This window comes from Salmo salar, chromosome 02 (assembly GCF_965601325.2).
Source record: "Salmo salar chromosome 02, fSalSal1, whole genome shotgun sequence".
NCBI classification, from domain to species: Eukaryota; Metazoa; Chordata; class Actinopteri; order Salmoniformes; family Salmonidae; genus Salmo; species Salmo salar.
The window spans coordinates 98,480,958-98,496,715 of NC_138292.1; the positions used below are offsets into that span (position 1 = coordinate 98,480,958).

The window sequence follows — 15,758 nt, forward strand, 5'->3', positions numbered from 1 at the left end:
GTCGGTATTGATAATTTTTTCTTTCGAATTGTTGATTAGGTGTGCCTCGTTAGCACAGTAGGTAGCGCCTCAGTCTCATAATCTGAAGGTCGTGAGTTCGATCCTCACACGGGGCAGCAATGCTGTTAATAAGAAAGTGTTGTCTGAAGATGAAGTGAAAATTAATTCTCAGTGGTTTTGGACTTCCAGACAATACATACTTTTGTCACAGTGGATACCACATCTTAAGGTCGATATCTATATTTTTTACTTTAGAATGAAATCATTGTTTTTTTCTCAGGTGTTGTGGTTTTTCAGACCATACATTTTGGCACGGTGCTTACAACGTCACTGTCAAAATCTGAAGGTCGTTATCGATATGTTTTCTTTACGCTCAATGTTTAAAAGTGCCTCGTTGGCGCAGCAGGCAGTGCGTCAGTCTCATAATCTGAAGGTCGTGAGTTCCATCCTCACACGGGGCAGCAAAGCTTATAGAAAGACAGTGTTGTCTGAAGGTGAAAATTAATTCTCACTGGTTTTGGACTTTCAGACAATACATACTTTTGTCACGGTGGAAACCACATCTTAAGGTCGATATCAAATTGTTTTACTTTAGAATGAAATCATTGTTTTTTTCTCAGGTGTTGTGGTTTTTCAGACCATACCTTTTGGCACGGTGCTTACAACGTCACTGTCAAAAAGTGAAGGTCGGTATCGATATTTTTTTCTTTCGATTTGTTTATTAAATGTGCTTCGTTAGCGCAGTAGGTAGCGCGTCAGTCTCATAATCTGAAGATCGCGTGTTCGATCCTCACATGGGGCAGCAAAGATTTTAAAAAGAAAGTGTTCTCTGAAGATGAAGTGAAAATTAATTCTCAGATGTTTTGGACTTTCAGACAATACATACTTTTGTCACGGTGGATACCACATCTTAAGGTCGATATCTATATTTTTTACTTTAGAATGAAATAATAGTTTTTTTCTCAGGTATTGTGGACTTTCAGACCATACATTTTGGCACGGTGCTTACAACGTCACTGTCAAAAAGTGAAGGTCGGTATCGCTAATTTTTTCTTTCGATTTGTTGATTAAATGTGCTTCGTTAGCGAAGTAGGTAGCGCGTCAGTCTCATAAGCTGAAGGTTGTGAGTTCGATCCTCACACGGGGCAGCAAACCTTATAAAAAGACAGTGTTGTCTGAAGGTGAAAATTAATTCTCAGTGGTTTTGGACTTTCAGACAATACATACTTTTGTCACGGTGGAAACCACATCTTAAGGTCGATATCAAATTGTTTTACTTTAGAATGAAATCATTGTTTTTTTCTCAGGTGTTGTGGTTTTTCAGACCATACATTTTAGCACGGTGCTTACAACGTCACTGTCAAAAAGTGAAGGTCGGTATTGATAATTTTTTCTTTCGATTTGTTGATTAGATGTGCCTCGTTAGCGCAGTAGGTAGCGCGTCAGTCTCATAATCTGAAGGTCGTGAGTTCGATCCTCACACAGGGCAGCAAAGCTTTTAATAAGAAAGTGTTCTCTGAAGATGAAGTGAAAATTAATTCTCAGTGGTTTTGGACTTCCAGACAATACATACTTTTGTCACAGTGGATACCACATCTTAAGGTCGATATCTATATTTTTTACTTTAGAATGAAATCATTGTTTTTTTCTCAGGTGTTGTGGTTTTTCAGACCATACATTTTGGCACGGTGCTTACAACGTCACTGTCAAAAAGTGAAAGTCGTTATCGATATTTTTTCTTTACGCTTAATGTTTAAACGTGCCTCGTTGGCGCAGCAGGCAGCGCGTCAGTCTCATAATCTGAAGGTCGTGAGTTCGATCCTCACACGGGGCAGCAAAGCTTTCAAAAAAACAGTGTTTTCTGAAGATGAAGTGAAAATTAATTCTCAGTGGTATTGGACGTTCAGACGATACATACTTTTGTCACGGTGCTTACAACGTCACTGTCAAAATCTGAAGGTCGGAATCCATATCTATATTTTTTACTTTAGAATGAAATCATTGTTTTTTTCTCAGGTGATGTGGACTTTCAGACCATACATTTTGGCACGGTGCTTACAACGTCACTGTCAAAATCTGAAGGTCGTTATCGATATTTTTTCTTTACGCTCAATGTTTAAAAGTGCCTCGTTGGCGCAGCAGGCAGTGCGTCAGTCTCATAATCTGAAGGTCGTGAGTTCCATCCTCACACGGGGCAGCAAAGCTTATAGAAAGACAGTGTTGTCTGAAGGTGAAAATTAATTCTCTCTGGTTTTGGACTTTCAGACAATACATACTTTTGTCACGGTGGAAACCACATCTTAAGGTCGATATCAAATTGTTTTACTTTAGAATGAAATCATAGTTTTTTTCTCAGGTGTTGTGGTTTTTCAGACCATACATTTTGGCACGGTGCTTACAACGTCACTGTCAAAAAGTGAAGGTCGGTATCGATATTTTTTTCTTTCGATTTGTTGATTAAATCTGCTTCGTTAGCGCAGTAGGTAGCGCGTCAGTCTCATAATCTGAAGGTCGTGAGTTCGATCCTCACAAGGGGCAGCAAAGCTTATAGGAAGACAGTGTTGTCTGAAGGTGAAAATTAATTCTCAGTGGTTTTGGACTTTCAGACAATACATACTTTTGTCACGGTGGAAACCACATCTTAAGGTCGATATCAAATTGTTTTACTTTAGAATGAAATCATAGTTTTTTTCTCAGGTGTTGTGGTTTTTCAGACCATACATTTTGGCACGGTGCTTACAACGTCACTGTCAAAATCTGAAGGTCGTTATCGATATTTTTTCTTTACGCTCAATGTTTAAACGTGCCTCGTTGGCGTAGCAGGCAGTGCGTCAGTCTCATAATCTGAAGGTTGTGAGTTCGATCCTCACACGGGGCAGCAAAGCTTATAGAAAGACAGTGTTGTCTGAAGGTGAAAATTAATTCTCACTGGTTTTGGACTTTCAGACAATACATACTTTTGTCACGGTGGAAACTTAATCTTAAGGTCGATATCAAATTGTTTTACTTTAGAATGAAATCATTGTTTTTTTCTCAGGTGTTGTGGTTTTTCAGACCATACATTTTGGCACGGTGCTTACAATGTCACTGTCAAAAAGTGAAGGTCGGTATCGATATTTTTTTCTTTCGATTTGTTGATTAAATCTGCTTCGTTAGCGCAGTAGGTAGTGCGTCAGTCTCATAATCTGAAGGTCGTGAGTTCGATCCTCACACGGGGCAGCAAAGCTTTTAAAAAGACAGTGTTGTCCGAAGATGAAGTGAAAATTAATTCTCAGTTGTTTTGGACTTTCAGACAATACATACTTTTGTCACAGTGGATACCACATCTTAAGGTCGATATCTATATTTTTTACTTTAGAATGAAATCATAGTTTTTTTCTCAGGTGATGTGGACTTTCAGACCATACATTTTGGCACGGTGCTTACAACGTCACTGTCAAAAAGTGAAAGTCGTTATCGATATTTTTTCTTTACGCTTAATGTTTAAAAGTGCCTCGTTGGCGCAGCAGGCAGCGCGTCAGTCTCATAATCTGAAGGTCGTGAGTTCGATCCTCACACTGGGCAGCAAAGCTTTTAAAAAAATGTGTTTTCTCAAGATGAAGTGAAAATGAATTCTCACTGGTATTGGACATTCAGACGATACATACTTTTGTCACGGTGCTTACAACGTCGCTGTAAAATCTGAAGGTCGTTATCGATATCTATATTTTTTACTTTAGAATGAAATCATTGTTTTTTTCTTAGGTGTTGTGGACTTTCAGACCATACATTTTGGCACGGTGCTTACAACGTCACTGTCAAAATCTGAAGGTCGGTATCGATATTTTTTCTTACACTTAATGTTTTAATGTGCCTCGTTGGTGCAGCAGGCAGCGCGTCAGTCTCATAATCTGAAGGTCGTGAGTTAGATCCTCACACGGGGCAGCAAAGATTTTAAAAAGAAAGTGTTCTCTGAAGAATAAGTGACAATTAATTCTCAGATGTTTTGGACTTTCAGACAATACATACTTTTGTTTCGGTGGATACCACATCTTAAGGTCGATATCTATATTTCTTACTTTCGAATGAAATCATAGTTTTTTTCTCAGGTGTTGTGGACTTTCAGACCATACATTTTGGCACGGTGCTTACAACGTCAGTGTCAAAATCTGAAGGTCGGTATCGATATTTTTTCTTACACTTAACGATTTTATGTGCCTTGTTGGTGCAGCAGGCAGCGGGTCAGTCTCATAATTTGAAAGTCGTGAGTTCGATCCTCACACGGGGCAGCAAAGCTTATAAAAAGACTGTTGTCTCATGGTGAAAATTAATTCTCAGTGGTTTTGGACTTTCAGACAATACATACTTTTGTCACGGTGGAAACCACATCTTAAGGTCGATAACAAATTGTTTTACTTTAGAATGAAATCATAGTTTTTTTCTCAGGTGTTGTGGTTTTTCAGACCATACATTTTGGCACGGTGCTTACAACGTCACTGTCAAAAAGTGAAGGTCGGTATCGATAATTTTTTCTTTCGATTTGTTGATTAAATGTGCTTCGTTAGCGCAGTAGGTAGCGCGTCAGTCTCATATTCTGAAGGTCGCGACTTCGATCCTCACACGGGGCAGCAAAACTTTTAATAAGAAAGTGTTGTCTGAAAATGAAGGAAAAATTAATTCTCAGTGGTTTTGGACTTTCAGACAATACATACTTTTGTCACAGTGGATACCACATCTTAAGGTCGATATCTATATTTTTTACTTTAGAATGAAATCATAGTTTTTTTCTCAGGTGATGTGGACTTTCAGACCATACATTTTGGCACGGTGCTTACAACGTCACTGTCAAAATCTGAATGTCGGTATCGATATTTTTTCTTACACTTAATGATTTAATGTGCCTCGTTGGTGCAGCAGGCAGCGCGTCAGTCTCATAATCTGAAGCTCGTGAGATCGATCCTCACACGGGGCAGCAAAGCTTATAAAAAGACAGTGTTTTCTGAAGGTGAAAATTAATTCTCAGTGGTTTTGGACTTTCAGACAATACATACTTTTGTCACAGTCGATACCACATCTTAAGGTCGATATCTATATTTTTTACTTTAGAATGAAATCATTGTTTTTTTCTCAGGTGATGTGGACTTTCAGACCATACATTTTGGCACGGTGCTTACAACGTCACTGTCAAAATCTGAAGGTCGTTATCGATATTTTTTCTTTACGCTTAATGTTTAGAATTGCCTCGTTGGCGCAGCAGGCAGCGCGTCACTCTCATAATCTGAAGATCGTGAGTTCGATCCTCACACGGGGCAGCAAAACTTTTTTAAAAAAAGTGTTTTCTGAAGATGAAGTGAAAATGAATTCTCACTGGTATTGGACGTTCAGACGATACATACTTTTGTCACGGTGCTTACAACGTCACTGTCAAAATCTGAAGGTCGGTATCGATATCTATATTTTTTACTTTAGAATGAAATCATTGTTTATTTCTTAGGTGTTGTGGACTTTCAGACCATACATTTTGCCACGGTGCTTACAACGTCACTGTCAAAATCTGAAGGTCGGTATCGATATTTTTTCTTACACTTAATGATTTAATGTGCCTTGTTGGTGCAGCAGGCAGCGCGTCACTCTCATAATCTGAAGGTCGTGAGTTCGATCCTCACACGGGGCAGCAAATCTTTAAAAAAAACAGGGCTTTCTGAAGGTGAAAATTAATTCTTAGTGGTTTTGGACTTTCAGACAATAGATACTTTTGTCACGGTGGAAACCACATCATAAGGTCGATATCAAATTGTTTTACTTTAGAATGAAATCATAGTTTTTTTCTCAGGTGATGTGGACTTTCAGACCATACATTTTGGCACGGTGCTTACAACGTCACTGTCAAAAAGTGAAAGTCGTTATCGATATTTTTTCTTTACGCTTAATGTTTAAAAGTGCCTCGTTGGCGCAGCAGGCAGCGCGTCAGTCTCATAATCTGAAGGTCGTGAGTTCGATCCTCACACTGGGCAGCAAAGCTTTTAAAAAAATGTGTTTTCTCAAGATGAAGTGAAAATGAATTCTCACTGGTATTGGACATTCAGACGATACATACTTTTGTCACGGTGCTTACAACGTCGCTGTAAAATCTGAAGGTCGTTATCGATATCTATATTTTTTACTTTAGAATGAAATCATTGTTTTTTTCTTAGGTGTTGTGGACTTTCAGACCATACATTTTGGCACGGTGCTTACAACGTCACTGTCAAAATCTGAAGGTCGGTATCGATATTTTTTCTTACACTTAATGTTTTAATGTGCCTCGTTGGTGCAGCAGGCAGCGCGTCAGTCTCATAATCTGAAGGTCGTGAGTTAGATCCTCACACGGGGCAGCAAAGATTTTAAAAAGAAAGTGTTCTCTGAAGAATAAGTGACAATTAATTCTCAGATGTTTTGGACTTTCAGACAATACATACTTTTGTTTCGGTGGATACCACATCTTAAGGTCGATATCTATATTTCTTACTTTCGAATGAAATCATAGTTTTTTTCTCAGGTGTTGTGGACTTTCAGACCATACATTTTGGCAATGTGCTTACAACGTCAGTGTCAAAATCTGAAGGTCGGTATCGATATTTTTTCTTAAACTTAACGATTTTATGTGCCTTGTTGGTGCAGCAGGCAGCGGGTCAGTCTCATAATTTGAAAGTCGTGAGTTCGATCCTCACACGGGGCAGCAAAGCTTATAAAAAGACTGTTGTCTCATGGTGAAAATTAATTCTCAGTGGTTTTGGACTTTCAGACAATACATACTTTTGTCACGGTGGAAACCACATCTTAAGGTCGATAACAAATTGTTTTACTTTAGAATGAAATCATAGTTTTTTTCTCAGGTGTTGTGGTTTTTCAGACCATACATTTTGGCACGGTGCTTACAACGTCACTGTCAAAAAGTGAAGGTCGGTATCGATAATTTTTTCTTTCGATTTGTTGATTAAATGTGCTTCGTTAGCGCAGTAGGTAGCGCGTCAGTCTCATATTCTGAAGGTCGCGACTTCGATCCTCACACGGGGCAGCAAAACTTTTAATAAGAAAGTGTTGTCTGAAAATGAAGGAAAAATTAATTCTCAGTGGTTTTGGACTTTCAGACAATACATACTTTTGTCACAGTGGATACCACATCTTAAGGTCGATATCTATATTTTTTACTTTAGAATGAAATCATAGTTTTTTTCTCAGGTGATGTGGACTTTCAGACCATACATTTTGGCACGGTGCTTACAACGTCACTGTCAAAATCTGAATGTCGGTATCGATATTTTTTCTTACACTTAATGATTTAATGTGCCTCGTTGGTGCAGCAGGCAGCGCGTCAGTCTCATAATCTGAAGGTCGTGAGTTCGATCCTCACACGGGGCAGCAAAGCTTATAAAAAGACAGTGTTTTCTGAAGGTGAAAATTAATTCTCAGTGGTTTTGGACTTTCAGACAATACATACTTTTGTCACAGTCGATACCACATCTTAAGGTCGATATCTATATTTTTTACTTTAGAATGAAATCATTGTTTTTTTCTCAGGTGATGTGGACTTTCAGACCATACATTTTGGCACGGTGCTTACAACGTCACTGTCAAAATCTGAAGGTCGTTATCGATATTTTTTCTTTACGCTTAATGTTTAGAAGTGCCTCGTTGGCGCAGCAGGCAGCGCGTCACTCTCATAATCTGAAGATCGTGAGTTCGATCCTCACACGGGGCGGCAAAACTTTTTAAAAAAAAGTGTTTTCTGAAGATGAAGTGAAAATGAATTCTCACTGGTATTGGACGTTCAGACGATAAATACTTTTGTCACGGTGCTTACAACGTCACTGTCAAAATCTGAAGGTCGGTATCGATATCTATATTTTTTACTTTAGAATGAAATCATTGTTTATTTCTTAGGTGTTGTGGACTTTCAGACCATACATTTTGCCACGGTGCTTACAACGTCACTGTCAAAATCTGAAGGTCGGTATCGATATTTTTTCTTACACTTAATGATTTAATGTGCCTTGTTGGTGCAGCAGGCAGCGCGTCACTCTCATAATCTGAAGGTCGTGAGTTCGATCCTCACACGGGGCAGCAAATCTTTAAAAAAAACAGGGCTTTCTGAAGGTGAAAATTAATTCTTAGTGGTTTTGGACTTTCAGACAATAGATACTTTTGTCACGGTGGAAACCACATCATAAGGTCGATATCAAATTGTTTTACTTTAGAATGAAATCATTGTTTTTTTCTCAGGTGTTGTGGTTTTTCAGACCATACATTTTGGCACGGTGCTTACAACGTCACTGTCAAAAAGTGAAGGTCGGTATCGATATTTTTTTCTTTCGATTTGTTGATTAGATGTTCTTTGTTAGCGCAGTAGGTAGCGCGTCAGTCTCATAATCTGAAGGTCGTGAGTTCGATCCTCACACGGGGCTGCAAAGTTTTTAAAAGACAATGTCCGAAGATGAAGTGAAAATTAATTCTCAGTGGTTTTGGACTTTCAGACAATACATACTTTTGTCACAGTGGATACCACATCTTAAGGTCGATATCTATATTTTTTACTTTAGAATGAAATCATAGTTTTTTTCTCAGGTGATGTGGACTTTCAGACCATACATTTTGGCACGGTGCTTACAACGTCACTGTCAAAATCTGAAGGTCGTTATCGATATTTTTTCTTTACGCTTAATGTTTAGAAGTGCCTCGTTGGCGCAGCAGGCAGCGCGTCACTCTCATAATCTGAAGATCGTGAGTTTGATCCTCACACGGGGCAGCAAAGCTCTTAAAAAGACAGTGTTTTCTGAAGATGAAGTGAAAATGAATTCTCAGTTCTATTGGACGTTCAGACGATACATACTTTTGTCACGGTGCTTACAACGTCACTGTAAAATCTCAAGGTCGGTATCGATATCTATATTTTTTACTTTAGAATGAAATCATTGTTTTTTTCTTAGGTGTTGTGGACTTTCAGACCATACATTTTGGCACGGTGCTTACAACGTCACTGTCAAAATCTGAAGGTCGGTATCGATATTTTTTCTTACACTTAACGCTTTAATGTGCCTGGTTGGTGCAGCAGGCAGCGCGTCAGTCTCATAATCTGAAGGTCGTGAGTTAGATCCTCACACGGGGCAGCAAAGATTTTAAAAAGAAAGTGTTGTCTGAAGAATAAGTGACAATTAATTCTCAGATGTTTTGGACTTTCAGACAATACATACTTTTGTTTCGGTGGATACCACATCTTAAGGTCGATATCTATATTTCTTACTTTCGAATGAAATCATAGTTTTTTTCTCAGGTGTTGTGGACTTTCAGACCATACATTTTGGCACGGTGCTTACAACGTAGGTGTCAAAATCTGAAGGTCGGTATCGATATTTTTTCTTACACTTAAGGATTTAATGTTCCTCGTTGGTGCAGCAGGCAGCGCGTCAGTCTCGTAATTTGAAGGTCGTGAGTTCGATCCTCACACGGGGCAGCAAAGCTTATAAAAAGACTGTTGTCTGATGGTGAAAATTAATTCTCAGTGGTTTTGGACTTTCAGACAATACATACTTTTGTCACGGTGGAAACCACATCTTAAGGTCGATATCAAATTGTTTTACTTTAGAATGAAATCATAGTTTTTTTCTCAGGTGTTGTGGTTTTTCAGACCATACATTTTGGCACGGTGCTTACAACGTCACTGTCAAAAAGTGAAGGTCGGTATCGATAATTATTTCTTTCGATTTGTTGATTAAATGTGCTTCGTTAGCGCAGTAGGTAGCGCGTCAGTCTCATAATCTGAAGGTCGCGAGTTCGATTCTCACACGGGGCAGCAAAGATTTTAAAAAGAAAGTGTTCACGGAAGATGAAGTGAAAATTAATTCTCAGATGTTTTGGACTTTCAGACAATACATACTTTTGTCACGGTGGAAACCACATCTTAAGGTCGATATCAAATTGTTTTACTTTAGAATGAAATCATAGTTTTTTTCTCAGGTGTTGTGGTTTTTCAGACCATACATTTTGGCACGGTGCTTTCAACGTCACTGTCAAAAAGTGAAGGTCGGTATTGATAATTTTTTCTTTCGATTTGTTGACTAAATGTCTCGTTAGCGCATTAGGTAGCGCGTCAGTCTCATAATCTGAAGGTCGTGAGTTCGATCCTCACATGGGGCAGCAAAGCTTTTAATAAGAAAGTGTTGTCTGAAGATGAAGTGAATATTAATTCTAATTGGTTTTGGACTTCCAGACAATACATACTTTTGTCACAGTGGATACCACATCTTAAGGTCGATATCTATATTTCTTACTTTCGAATGAAATCATAGTTTTTTTCTCAGGTGTTGTGGACTTTCAGACCATACATTTTGGCACGGTGCTTACAACGTAGGTGTCAAAATCTGAAGGTCGGTATCGATATTTTTTCTTACACTTAAGGATTTAATGTTCCTCGTTGGTGCAGCAGGCAGCGCGTCAGTCTCGTAATTTGAAGGTCGTGAGTTCGATCCTCACACGGGGCAGCAAAGCTTATAAAAAGACTGTTGTCTGATGGTGAAAATTAATTCTCAGTGGTTTTGGACTTTCAGACAATACATACTTTTGTCACGGTGGAAACCACATCTTAAGGTCGATATCAAATTGTTTTACTTTAGAATGAAATCATAGTTTTTTTCTCAGGTGTTGTGGTTTTTCAGACCATACATTTTGGCACGGTGCTTACAACGTCACTGTCAAAAAGTGAAGGTCGGTATCGATAATTATTTCTTTCGATTTGTTGATTAAATGTGCTTCGTTAGCGCAGTAGGTAGCGCGTCAGTCTCATAATCTGAAGGTCGCGAGTTCGATTCTCACACGGGGCAGCAAAGATTTTAAAAAGAAAGTGTTCACGGAAGATGAAGTGAAAATTAATTCTCAGATGTTTTGGACTTTCAGACAATACATACTTTTGTCACGGTGGAAACCACATCTTAAGGTCGATATCAAATTGTTTTACTTTAGAATGAAATCATAGTTTTTTTCTCAGGTGTTGTGGTTTTTCAGACCATACATTTTGGCACGGTGCTTTCAACGTCACTGTCAAAAAGTGAAGGTCGGTATTGATAATTTTTTCTTTCGATTTGTTGACTAAATGTCTCGTTAGCGCATTAGGTAGCGCGTCAGTCTCATAATCTGAAGGTCGTGAGTTCGATCCTCACATGGGGCAGCAAAGCTTTTAATAAGAAAGTGTTGTCTGAAGATGAAGTGAATATTAATTCTAATTGGTTTTGGACTTCCAGACAATACATACTTTTGTCACAGTGGATACCACATCTTAAGGTCGATATCTATATTTTTTACTTTAGAATGAAATCATTGTTTTTTTCTCAGGTGTTGTGGTTTTTCAGACCATACATTTTGGCACGGTGCTTACAACGTCACTGTCAAAAAGTGAAAGTCGTTATCGATATTTTTTCTTTACGCTTAATGTTTAGAAGTGCCTCGTTGGCGCAGCAGGCAGCGCGTCATTCTCATAATCTGAAGGTCGTGAGTTCGATCCTCACACGGGTCAGCAAAGCTTATAAAAAGACAGTGTTGTCTGAAGGTGAAAATTAATTCTCAGTGCTTTTGGACTTTCAGACAATACATACTTTTGTCACGGTGGAAACCACATCTTAAGGTCGATATCAAATTGTTTTACTTTAGAATGAAATCATAGTTTTTTTCTCAGGTGTTGTGGTTTTTCAGACCATACATTTTGGCACGGTGCTTACAACGTCACTGTCAAAAAGTGAAGGTCGGTATTGATAATTTTTTCTTTCGATTTGTTGATTAAATGTACCTCGTTAGCGCAGTAGGTAGCGCGTCAGTCTCATAATCTGAAGGTCGTGAGTTCGATCCTCACACGGGGCAGCAAAGCTTTTAATAAGAAAGTGTTTTCTGAAGATCAAGTGAAAATTAATTCTCAGTGGTTTTGGACTTCCAGACAATACATACTTTTGTCACAGTGGATACCACATCTTAAGGTCGATATCTATATTTTTTACTTTAGAATGAAATCATTGTTTTTTTCTAAGGTGTTGTGGTTTTTCAGACCATACATTTTGGCACGGTGCTTACAACGTCACTGTCAAAAAGTGAAAGTCATTATCGATATTTTTTCTTTACGCTTAATGTTTAAAAGTGCCTCGTTGGCGCAGCAGGCAGCGCGTCAGGCTCATAATCTGAAGGTAGTGAGTTCGATCCTCACACGGGGCAGCAAATCTTTTAAAAAAAAAGTATTTTCTGAAGATGAAGTGAAAATTAATTCTCAGTGGTATTGGACGTTCAGACAATACATACTTTTGTCACGGTGCTTACAACGTCACTGTCAAAATCTGAAGGTCGGTATCCATATCTATATTTTTTACTTTATAATGAAATCATTGTTTTTTTCTCAGGTGATGTGGACTTTCAGACCATACATTTTGGCACGGTGTTTACAACGTCACTATCAAAATCTGAAGGTCGTTATCGATATTTTTTCTTTACGCTCAATGTCTAAAAGTGCCTCGTTGGCGCAGCGGGCAGTGCGTCAGTCTCATAATCTGAAGGTCGTGAGTTCGATCCTCACACTGGGCAGCAAAGCTTATAGAAAGACAGTGTTGTCTGAAGGTGAAAATTAATTCTCAGTTGTTTTGGACTTTCAGACAATACATACTTTTGTCACGGTGGAAACCACATCTTAAGGTCGATATCAAATTGTTTTACTTTAGAATGAAATCATTGTTTTTTTCTCAGGTGTTGTGGTTTTTCAGACCATACATTTTGGCACGGTGCTTACAACGTCACTGTCAAAAAGTGAAGGTCGGTATTGATAATTTTTTCTTTCGATTTGTTGATTAAATGTACCTCGTTAGCGCAGTAGGTAGCGCGTCAGTCTCATAATCTGAAGGTCGTGAGTTCGATCCTCACACGGGGCAGCAAAGCTTTTAATAAGAAAGTGTTTTCTGAAGATCAAGTGAAAATTAATTCTCAGTGGTTTTGGACTTCCAGACAATACATACTTTTGTCACAGTGGATACCACATCTTAAGGTCGATATCTATATTTTTTACTTTAGAATGAAATCATTGTTTTTTTCTAAGGTGTTGTGGTTTTTCAGACCATACATTTTGGCACGGTGCTTACAACGTCACTGTCAAAAAGTGAAAGTCATTATCGATATTTTTTATTTACGCTTAATGTTTAAAAGTGCCTCGTTGGCGCAGCAGGCAGCGCGTCAGGCTCATAATCTGAAGGTAGTGAGTTCGATCCTCACACGGGGCAGCAAATCTTTTAAAAAAAAAGTATTTTCTGAAGATGAAGTGAAAATTAATTCTCAGTGGTATTGGACGTTCAGACAATACATACTTTTGTCACGGTGCTTACAACGTCACTGTCAAAATCTGAAGGTCGGTATCCATATCTATATTTTTTACTTTATAATGAAATCATTGTTTTTTTCTCAGGTGATGTGGACTTTCAGACCATACATTTTGGCACGGTGTTTACAACGTCACTATCAAAATCTGAAGGTCGTTATCGATATTTTTTCTTTACGCTCAATGTCTAAAAGTGCCTCGTTGGCGCAGCGGGCAGTGCGTCAGTCTCATAATCTGAAGGTCGTGAGTTCGATCCTCACACTGGGCAGCAAAGCTTATAGAAAGACAGCGTTGTCTGAAGGTGAAAATTAATTCTCAGTTGTTTTGGACTTTCAGACAATACATACTTTTGTCACGGTGGAAACCACATCTTAAGGTCGATATCAAATTGTTTTACTTTAGAATGAAATCATTGTTTTTTTCTCAGGTGTTGTGGTTTTTCAGACCATACATTTTGGCACGGTGCTTACAACGTCACTGTCAAAAAGTGAAGGTCGGTATTGATAATTTTTTCTTTCGATTTGTTGATTAAATGTACCTCGTTAGCGCAGTAGGTAGCGCGTCATTCTCATAATCTGAAGGTCGTGAGTTCGATCCTCACACGGGGCAGCAAAGCTTTTAATGAGAAAGTGTTTTCTGAAGATCAAGTGAAAATTAATTCTCAGTGGTTTTGGACTTTCAGACAATACATACTTTTGTCACAGTGGATACCACATCTTAAGGTCGATATCTATATTTTTTACTTTAGAATGAAATCATTGTTTTTTTCTAAGGTGTTGTGGTTTTTCAGACCATACATTTTGGCACGGTGCTTACAACGTCACTGTCAAAAAGTGAAAGTCATTATCGATATTTTTTCTTTACGCTTAATGTTTAAAAGTGCCTCGTTGGCGCAGCAGGCAGCGCGTCAGGCTCATAATCTGAAGGTAGTGAGTTCGATCCTCACACGGGGCAGCAAATCTTTAAAAAAAAAAGTATTTTCTGAAGATGAAGTGAAAATTAATTCTCAGTGGTATTGGACGTTCAGACAATACATACTTTTGTCACGGTGCTTACAACGTCACTGTCAAAATCTGAAGGTCGGTATCCATATCTATATTTTTTACTTTATAATGAAATCATTGTTTTTTTCTCAGGTGATGTGGACTTTCAGACCATACATTTTGGCACGGTGTTTACAACGTCACTATCAAAATCTGAAGGTCGTTATCGATATTTTTTCTTTACGCTCAATGTCTAAAAGTGCCTCGTTGGCGCAGCGGGCAGTGCGTCAGTCTCATAATCTGAAGGTCGTGAGTTCGATCCTCACACTGGGCAGCAAAGCTTATAGAAAGACAGTGTTGTCTGAAGGTGAAAATTAATTCTCAGTCGTTTTGGACTTTCAGACAATACATACTTTTGTCACGGTGGAAACCACATCTTAAGGTCGATATCAAATTGTTTTACTTTAGAATGAAATCATTGTTTTTTTCTCAGGTGTTGTGGTTTTTCAGACCATACATTTTGGCACGGTGCTTACAACGTCACTGTCAAAAAGTGAAGGTCGGTATTGATAATTTTTTCTTTCGATTTGTTGATTAAATGTACCTCGTTAGCGCAGTAGGTAGCGCGTCATTCTCATAATCTGAAGGTCGTGAGTTCGATCCTCACACGGGCCAGCAAAGCTTTTAATGAGAAAGTGTTTTCTGAAGATCAAGTGAAAATTAATTCTCAGTGGTTTTGGACTTTCAGACAATACATACTTTTGTTTCGGTGGATACCACATCTTAAGGTCGATATCTATATTTCTTACTTTCGAATGAAATCATAGTTTTTTTCTCAGGTGTTGTGGACTTTCAGACCATACATTTTGGCACGGTGCTTACAACGTCAGTGTCAAAATCTGAAGGTTGGTATCGATATTTTTTCTTACACTAAATTATTTAATTTGCCTCGTTGGTGCAGCAGGCAGCGCGTCAGTCTCATAATCTGAAGGTCGTGAGTTCCATCCTCACAAGGGGCAGCAAAGCTTATATAAAGACTGTTGTCTGATGGTGAAAATTAATTCTCAGTGCTTTTGGACTTTCAGACAATACATACTTTTGTCACGGTGGAAACCACATCTTAAGGTCGATATCAAATTGTTTTACTTTAGAATGAAATCATAGTTTTTTTCTCAGGTGTTGTGGTTTTTCAGACCATACATTTTGGCACGGTGCTTACAACGTCACTGTCAAAAAGTGAAGGTCGGTATTGATAATTTTTTCTTTCGATTTGTTGATTAAATGTGCCTCGTTAGCGCTGTAGGTAGCGCGTCAGTCTCATTATCTGAAGGTCGTGAGTTCGATCCTCACACGGGGCAGCAAAGCTTTTAATAAAAAAGTGTTGTCTGAAGATGAAGGGAAAATTAATTCTCTGTGGTTTT

General features: G+C 38.4%; 7 non-coding genes across 7 annotated transcripts; all 7 read left to right on the forward strand.

The window, feature by feature from the left end:
• Positions 1-43: 43 nt before the first annotated feature.
• trnam-cau (transfer RNA methionine (anticodon CAU)) lies at positions 44-116 on the forward strand. Its single transcript has one exon. It is a non-coding gene; the product is annotated as a tRNA-Met (tRNA).
• Positions 117-1,416: 1,300 nt separating this feature from the next.
• On the forward strand, positions 1,417-1,489 carry trnam-cau (transfer RNA methionine (anticodon CAU)). The gene has a single exon. It is a non-coding gene; the product is annotated as a tRNA-Met (tRNA).
• Positions 1,490-1,761: 272 nt separating this feature from the next.
• trnam-cau (transfer RNA methionine (anticodon CAU)) lies at positions 1,762-1,834 on the forward strand. Its single transcript has one exon. It is a non-coding gene; the product is annotated as a tRNA-Met (tRNA).
• Positions 1,835-9,396: 7,562 nt separating this feature from the next.
• On the forward strand, positions 9,397-9,469 carry trnat-cgu (transfer RNA threonine (anticodon CGU)). The gene has a single exon. It is a non-coding gene; the product is annotated as a tRNA-Thr (tRNA).
• A 954-nt stretch (positions 9,470-10,423) lies between these two features.
• On the forward strand, positions 10,424-10,496 carry trnat-cgu (transfer RNA threonine (anticodon CGU)). The gene has a single exon. It is a non-coding gene; the product is annotated as a tRNA-Thr (tRNA).
• A 1,296-nt stretch (positions 10,497-11,792) lies between these two features.
• On the forward strand, positions 11,793-11,865 carry trnam-cau (transfer RNA methionine (anticodon CAU)). Its single transcript has one exon. It is a non-coding gene; the product is annotated as a tRNA-Met (tRNA).
• Positions 11,866-12,841: 976 nt separating this feature from the next.
• On the forward strand, positions 12,842-12,914 carry trnam-cau (transfer RNA methionine (anticodon CAU)). Its single transcript has one exon. It is a non-coding gene; the product is annotated as a tRNA-Met (tRNA).
• Positions 12,915-15,758: the final 2,844 nt, after the last annotated feature.